Source organism: Elephas maximus, chromosome 23 (assembly GCF_024166365.1).
Source record: "Elephas maximus indicus isolate mEleMax1 chromosome 23, mEleMax1 primary haplotype, whole genome shotgun sequence".
In the NCBI taxonomy this organism is placed as follows: Eukaryota; Metazoa; Chordata; class Mammalia; order Proboscidea; family Elephantidae; genus Elephas; species Elephas maximus.
Genome location: NC_064841.1, coordinates 27,770,846 through 27,779,068, shown reverse-complemented (window position 1 = coordinate 27,779,068; position 8,223 = coordinate 27,770,846). Strand labels below are relative to the sequence as shown.

Sequence of the window (8,223 nt, the reverse complement as noted above, 5' to 3'; positions counted from 1 at the left end):
CGCCCTCTCTCCCTCCCGCCCAAGGACAATGCAGAAAGGAAAATAATAGCTGCTATTTCCCTTTGAGTTCTCTGCCTATACCTGATACCTGTTGTTGTCAAGTAGATTCTGACTCACAGTGACCCTAGAAGACAGAGTAGAACTGCCCTATGGTGTATCCAAGGCTGTAATCTTTACAGAAGCAGGTTGCCACATCTTTCTCCCATGGAGCAGCTGGTAAGTTCCAATTGCCGGCCTTTCTGTTAGCAGCCAAGCACTTAACTGCTGCACCACCAGGGCTCCTTCTGAGTTCTTTAGAGGAAAGGAATTATTACTTTGACAGCTAGTTACCAAGATAAATAATATATATGTATATAACATATGTATGAATTTCATATATCAATATATATATAATGAATATATACTAGTTCACATATCTGCGTCCTGAAGTCTGTAGAAATGTTTTTTTCTATCTTGATGTTCTCTTAGGTGAACACAGTACCTTCCCCTTACTCTTTATTCCTTAGGTACAAAGACTCAGTGTGCAGTTTAGAAGGAGATGAAAGAATTTGAATTCAGCTGAGTAGGTCTGTTATTGTGCACCACTGAGTCCATGATGACTCACAGCAATCCTTACAGGACAGAGTAGAACTGCTGCAGGGAGACAGATTGTCAGGTCTTTACCCTCCTGAGAGCTGTTGGTGGGTAAACCGCCAAACTTAAAGTCATCTAGAAATTGTGCTTTGAGACATTAGTAGTGAGTGACTAATTAACTAGAAGTGGCAGGAAAGTTAACCTGGAATTTTCTAAAGACTTGAGTACAGTGCTTTAAGGAAGGGTGGAATTGAATACAAGATTGTATGATAGCGCACACTCATTTTGGCCTAAGAAACTGAGCAAAAGCTTTACTGATTGAAAAAAGAAAAAAAAAAAAAAGCTTTACCTGCAAGAAAAGAAAATCCTAATTGCTTAACATGTTAAACATGACAGTGAGAAGGAATTAAAACAACTAGCTTTAGATGTAGCAGAGTTCAGAATATTAGTGATTTCAATTTGTTTCTGCTTCCAGTAGCTGCTTCCCCTTACCAATCACGCAGGAACAAACGGTTGTGTGTTTTTCCACCCATCCTGTGATTGCTGGGTCCATATTTTGACCCTGTTGTTTTTTTTGTATTATTACCAATTATATCAAGAGGAGGGAAGGGAGGGGGTATGAGGTAAATCTAATCAATTTTAGGACTTCTTCGAATAAATCTTACAGATTTGGATGAAGAGAGTTTTATGAGACAGAAGGGCTAAACAGAGTTTATAAATCCTGGCTGTGTTGCAGCTGTGGACTCAGCTGCGCTCTGGCACAGGCAGGTAATGAAATAGTAAAACTGAGGACCGAATTGAAAGAAAACAACTCAGGGACTGTTAAATTTTCACGGGATCTGTGTTTGGCAACCGCCCTCTATCGGCTGTCCTGAATAGTACACTAGATGGGACGGAGAAGCCTGAGGGGTCTTTTTGCTGGTTTTCTTTATAACATATCATCAGGGGCAGATTACCCAGTAAGTAAGGTAAACACAGGCAAATCGGAAAATCATGTGAAATTGTTCACTACAGTTTAGTAAGTAAGCACAAGTAAACCTGTGCTTACCTTGCTTACTGGGTAATCGGTTCCTGTCAAGGACTGTAAATTTGAGAAGATTTGATTCTGTAGGGAGGTGATGTGAGGTTGGGAGAGAGACAGATGCCAGCCATACCTAGAAGCAGAATCTTTGACATGATGAAAAAGATTAAAATTGTGCACTACAGATTAGCAAGTAAGCCCATGCTTACCTTGCTTATTGGGCAATCTGCCCTTGCTTCATAAACCAAGACCTTCTTGAGTCTGCAAGGTGAGGAGATTTGTGACCTCAATGCTTTTCTCTAACTGGTGTGGGCACTACTCTCAGGAGGGAGCCACACAGAAGTCAGTCACCCAGAAAAAGTCACAATATGAAGTCAATGTATTTGGTGGAGATGTTCATTTAGGTGTTAACTTTGTAATGAATTTCACTCCTAATCTCCCTTGTTCTACTTCCATGCCAAGAGACAGATCAGTATAGAGACAACAGCACTACACTGGAGTCCAAGGGAGTTGTTTCCAGTCTCAGTGCTGCTGCTTTTGAGCTGTGGGTCATTAGATGAGTCATTTAGGCTTTCTGAGTCTCCGATTCCTGCTTGCCTGCTTCTCTGCCACCTCATAGAGTGGTTAACCAGTTGCCAGCAAGCTGACTCTGACTCATGGCAACCCCATGTGTGTCAGAGAAGAACTGTGCTTAATACAGCTTTCAGTGGCTGGCTTTTCAGAAGTAAATCTCCAAACCTTTCTTCCAGGCACGTCTGGGTGGATTTGAGTCTCCAATCTTTAGGGTAGCAGCTGAGCATGTTAACTGTTTGCACCACTAGGGGTTCCAGGACCAAATGAGATGTATGTGGAGGGACTTTGCCACCTATGCCCTATGCAGAGATGAAGCATTATATTGCTACCTGCCTAATAAGAGTAAAAATACAGTCATTATTTTCTCATTCCAGGGACTGAGGATTAGAGGGTAAAAGAAATCACCCTAGGTCTCTGATTGCCTTCAATTTTGAGGCCCTGGGATTGGCAGGCTTTCTGGCATAGAGAAAATAGACCATGGAGTCATTCAAACACTATCTCTGTGATCTTTGCAGATCACTTATATGCTCTATGCTTCTATTACACTATCTGCAAAGTGAGGACCTTTTTGCAAAATGCCTGATACAGAGTGTGCATGCAATAAATAAATTCCGTCTTTAAAGTTCTTCACAGAAAATGGAATTACAAGATGCATCAATTTTTTTTTTTTTTTTTGGTATCATCAAAAGGCCAAGGTGAATTAATCTTCTTACAACAGGAATCAAATTTTAAGGTATAATGAACATAATTATCTTAAAATTAACAAAACCTATGTGATTAATTGCAACTGTGCCTAATTCTTAGTCCAAATAATGTTGCGGAGTGGCTTTGTCATGACGAGGACAGAGTTGTAGGAAGGAACAATTCAATACTCCTTGGTTCATGTTACCCTCGCGCAACACCATTGAAAGAGGGCTATTTTTACAAAAATTTTTTTAAAAAGGGATTTTATCACTTTTCAGAGGAGTTCCTCCCCCCCTCCCACTTTGGTATTTAAGCTGGTACCTGATGTGAGCATTTATTGTCATTATCCTTACCTATTTTCCCTTTTTTGATGTTAATTTATCTGATTCCTTGTCTGTTTTCTTCAGTTTTTACCGAGTGCCTTCACACATGACTATACATAAGATTGGAACAGTTCTCCAACATCATTTTCATGAAATTTTTCATTTTTTGCAAGCATTGCAACTTCACTTTGTCATCTAGTTGCTTTGTATTGTCCAGTGTTTACAATATCCAACAATCAGTAAGAGACAGACTGGAGAAGATTTTGACTGGTCAATCAGGGATAGTTACTCTAGCTAAGCAGGGAAGGTTGTTCAAGAGGGAAGCTATTTTATAAATATTTAATTCATCAATGAGTGTTTTCAAATAATGATAAACTTTTCCTAAATGACCATGCCCTACAGGAATTTGGATAATGAAAACTCAGATAAGAAAGAGTTCCTGATAATATTTCTTTGTCCAGCCAAGAATTCCTTTCTGTGCTTGTTGGTTCAGTCGTAAGAGGTTTAAGCTGAACCATATTCACTCTCGAATAAAGGACTAACATTTGCTTGTCAGTTCCCAGCCTTAGTTTAGGGATGCTAATTTGCCTAAGGTGCAGTGGTTAAGCGTTCGGCTGCTAACCAAAAGGTTCAAATCCACCAGCCGCCCCTTGGAAATCCTATAGGGCAGTTCTACACTGTCCTATAGGGTCACTATGAGTTGGAATCAACTCGACGGCAGTGGATTTACTCGCCTAATCAGATTCGTTTCATTAACTTGGTGATCCAAACCAATGTCTCTTAACCTTCATTTTGTGTTGTTCTCCTTATAAGTATGCTGCAAACACATGGAAAAATAATTTTATATCCTATTAAAAGCCACCAATAGTTGATGTCAAACAAAACTGAAAAGCAATTCATTGAATTTTTTGTTTCTTCTAGTAAAGAGAATAGTTTATATTTTGTCATGTAAAAAGCCAGTACTTTAACGAAAAACCATCACTAAGAGAGTGAAAGACTGGGAGAAGATTTTTGCAATACCAGGATTTCCTTGCAATATATATATCCAACAAAGGACTAGTATCCAGACTTCAACCTAATTTTACAAAATTGGTAAGACTGTGGTGAATAGGCACTTTACCAAATAGAATATCCTAATGATCAATAAAAACCAACCAGTTGCTAACAAGTTGGTTCTGACTCATGGTGACCATACGTGTGTCAGAGCTGAACTGTGTTACATAGGGCTTTCAAGGGCAGATTTTCAGAAGTAGATCACCAAGTCTTTCTTCAAAGGAGCGTCTGGGTGGACTCAAACGACCAACCTTTCAGTTAGCAGCCGAGTGTGTTAAATGCTTGCACCAAACATGCTTATCATCACTAGTCATCAAAAAAAACACACATTAAAACCTCAGTGAGATTTTGACACACTTGTATCAGAATGGCTGAAATTTAAAGGACAAACAATATGTGTGTTGATGAAGATGTGGAGCAACTGGAATGCTCATAAATTGTACAAGTATAAATTGTACGGCTACTTTGGAACACTGCTTGACAAAATCTACTAAAGCCTATGTATAGCCTATAGCCCACCAGTTCTACTTTTGAGTACATACCTGTATTGGTCATCTAGTGCTGCTGTAACAAAAATACCACAAGTGGATGGTTTTAACAAAGAGAAATTTATTCTCTCAGAGTCTAATAGGCTACAAGTCTGAATTCAGGGCATCAGCTCCAGAGGGAGACTTTCTCTCACTGTTGACCCTGGAGGAAGGTCTGTCATCAATCTTCTCCTGGTCTGGGAGCATCTCAGCACAGGAACATCATGTGCAAAGGACGCACTCTGCTCCCAGTGCTGTTTTCTTGGTGGTATGAGGACCCCCATGTCTCTCTGCTCACTTCTTTCTTTTATATCTCAAGAGAGGTTGGCTTAAGACATTATCTAATCTTGTAGATCTCATCAATATAACTGCCACTAATCCGTCTCATTACATCATAGTAATAGGATTTACAACACATAGGGAAGTCACATCAGATGATAAAAAGTAGACAATCATACAATACTGGGAATCATGGCCTAGCCAAGTTGACAGATATTTTGGGGAGACACAATTCAATCCATGACAATACCCAACATAAATAAATGCTTATGTTCACCCAAAAAGCAGGAATACTACCTAGAAATGAAAGGAACAAACTACTGATATATGTAGCAGTGTGGTAAAGAATCAGACACAATGAATATATAATGTATGATTATATAAGGTTTAAAAACAAACAAACAAAACTAATTTAATGGCAATAGAGATGAGAACACTAGTTATCCTGAATTGAGAAGGTATTGACTAGGAGGTGACACAAGTGGGTTGTTGGAAATATTTTAAATCTTGATCTGGGTAGTGGTTACATTAAAAAAAAAAAAATTGCCATTGAGGCGATTCCAACTCATAGGGACCCTACAGGACAGAGTAGAATTGCCCCATAGGTTCTCCAATGAGTGCCTGGTGGATTTCACCTGCTGAACTTTTGAACAACAGCTGAGCTCATAACTACTGTGCCACCAGGGCTCCAGTGGTTACATGGGTTATGTAAAAATTAATTGAGCTGTGCCCTTTTGGCTCTCTGAGCAGCACCGTGGCAGTCGGCAAGAACAAGCACCTTACAAAAGGTGGCAAAAAAGGAGCCAAGAAGAAAGTGGTTGATCCATTTTCTAAGAAAGATTGGTATGATGTGAAAGCATCGGCTATGTTCAATATAAGAAATATTGGGAAAACACTAGTCACAAGAACTCAAGGAACAAAAATTGCATCTGATGGCCTCAAGGGTCGTGTTTTTGAAGTGAGCGTTGCTGACCTGCAGAATGATGAAGTTGTATTTAGAAAATTCAAGCTAATTACTGAGGATGTTCAGGGCAAAAACTGCTTGACCAACTTCTATGGCATGGACCTTACCCGTGACAAAATGTGCTCCATGGTGAAAAAATGGCAGACCATGATTGAAGCACATGTTGATGTCAGGACTACTGATGGCTATTTGCTTCGTCTGTTCTGTGCTGGTTTTACTAAAAAATGCAACAATCAGATTCGGAAAACATCTTATGCTCAGCATCAACAAGTCCGCCAGATCCGGAAGAAAATGATGGAGATCATGACCTGAGAGGTGCAGACAAATGACTTGAAAGAAGCGGTCAATAAATTGATTCCAGACAGCATTGGGAAAGACATAGAAAAGGCTTGCCAATCTATTTATCCTCTCCATGATGTGTTTGTTAGAAAAGTAAAAATGCTGAAGAAGCCCAAGTTTGGGTTGGGAAAACTCATGGAGCTTCATGGTGAAGGTAGTAGCTCTGGAAAAGCTACTGGAGATGAGACAGGTGCTAAAGTTGAACGAGCTGATGGCTATGAGCCACCTGTTCAAGAATCTGTTTAAAATTCAGATTTTTAATGGTAACAAATAAAAGATCTTATTTGTGAAAAAAAATTAATTGAGCTGTACTCTTAAGATTTGAACATTTTGTTGCAAATTAGTTCTCAATAATAATGAGGAAAAGGCTACCAGTGAGTAAAAATTCTATTGCTGAGGATGCTATACCTTCAAATGTAGAACCGAGGATGGCGGAACTTTGTCTCACTTACTTTGGACATGTTATCAGGTGGGACCAATCCCTGAAGAAGGACATCATGGTTGGAAAGTAGAGGGTCAGTGAAAAAGAGAATGACCCTTCAAGAGATGGATTGACACAGGGACTACAACAATGGGCTCAAACATACCTACTATTGTGAGGATGGCATAGAGCCAAGCAACATTTCCTTCTGTTATACATGGGATCGCTTTGAGTAAGAACTAACTCGATAGCACCTAACAACAGTGACAACAATGTAGCATATTTCATAAGGCACAGAAAACCTAAAACTATTATCCTTTAATTAAAAAAATACTGGAGAGACATTTAATAAATTGTTAATAATGGGATTGTGGGTAGTTTTTGTTGTCTTTATACTTTTCACTATTTTTCAATTTTTTATAATAAGCCTGTCTTAATTTATAATACAAAAATGCAAAATGTTTTTAAAGTATCTACTAAAATGTTAACTAAAAATGGTATCCCATTTTAACTTGAATTCATTGATTTATATTAATATTAAGTAGTTATCTGTTTTTGTGTAGTTTTTGATAATAGAAGAGAGAATTGCAAATTATGTCTCTTGGGCTAATACTATTGTTTTTTGGGCTAACACTATTGTGGATAAAGACACTAAGGTATGTGGTTTTTGTTTTTATTAAAACTGTGTATAGCCATCCTTGTTTTACTTGGAAGCAGTGTAGCCAGTTTGTCAAGTGTGTGGGGTCAAGCCTGACTGCTTGAGTTCATAGGCTCAGCTCTGCCATCTTCCAGTGCCTGACTATAGGCAACTGACTTAATCTCTTAAAAAAAAAAAATTTTTTTTTTTTATCAGGAATGATAATCAAATATATCTCAAAAAGGTCATAAAAGATAAAAGCAATTTTTATTACTATCATTTCTATGATAACTGATGAACTTGTTTTTGCTGTATGTCTCTATGGGTCTAGCAACATTGTTTGAAATAATTTTAAAGGCTATCTCACATTAAAAATTATTTGGCATTCTGAGTTCTCAAAAAGTTTAGCAGGATACCAAAAAAAAAAAAAAAAACCCATTGCTATCAAGTCAATTCTGACTCATAGCAACCTTATAGGACAGAGCAGAACTTCTCCATTGGGTTTCCAAGGCTATAAATCTTTATGGAAGCAGACTGCCACATCTTTCTCCTAAGGAGCAGCCGGTGGATTCCAACAGCCAATCTTTTCGTTAGCAGCCAAGGGCTTAACCATTGTGCTACCAGTGCTCCTCATTAGTAGCATAGCTCTAATCAACTGATCTACCAATCTGTATTGGTATAACATATAATTTATGTTGTCCTTATAACCACTCTGTGAAGTAGGCAGAGTAGTACTCCCATGAAATGAGCTTCCAGAAGACATGGAGGGGTTCAGAGTACAGCAGAGGTCTTCCAACTTCAGTGCCTATTCCACCACCTCACACTGACC

The 8,223-nt window shown here is 38.6% G+C and overlaps 1 pseudogene; it reads left to right on the top strand.

Annotated features, from left to right (window-relative positions):
* Positions 1–204: 204 nt before the first annotated feature.
* LOC126066232 (40S ribosomal protein S3a-like) lies at positions 205–6,633 on the top strand (annotated as a pseudogene).
* Positions 6,634–8,223: the final 1,590 nt, after the last annotated feature.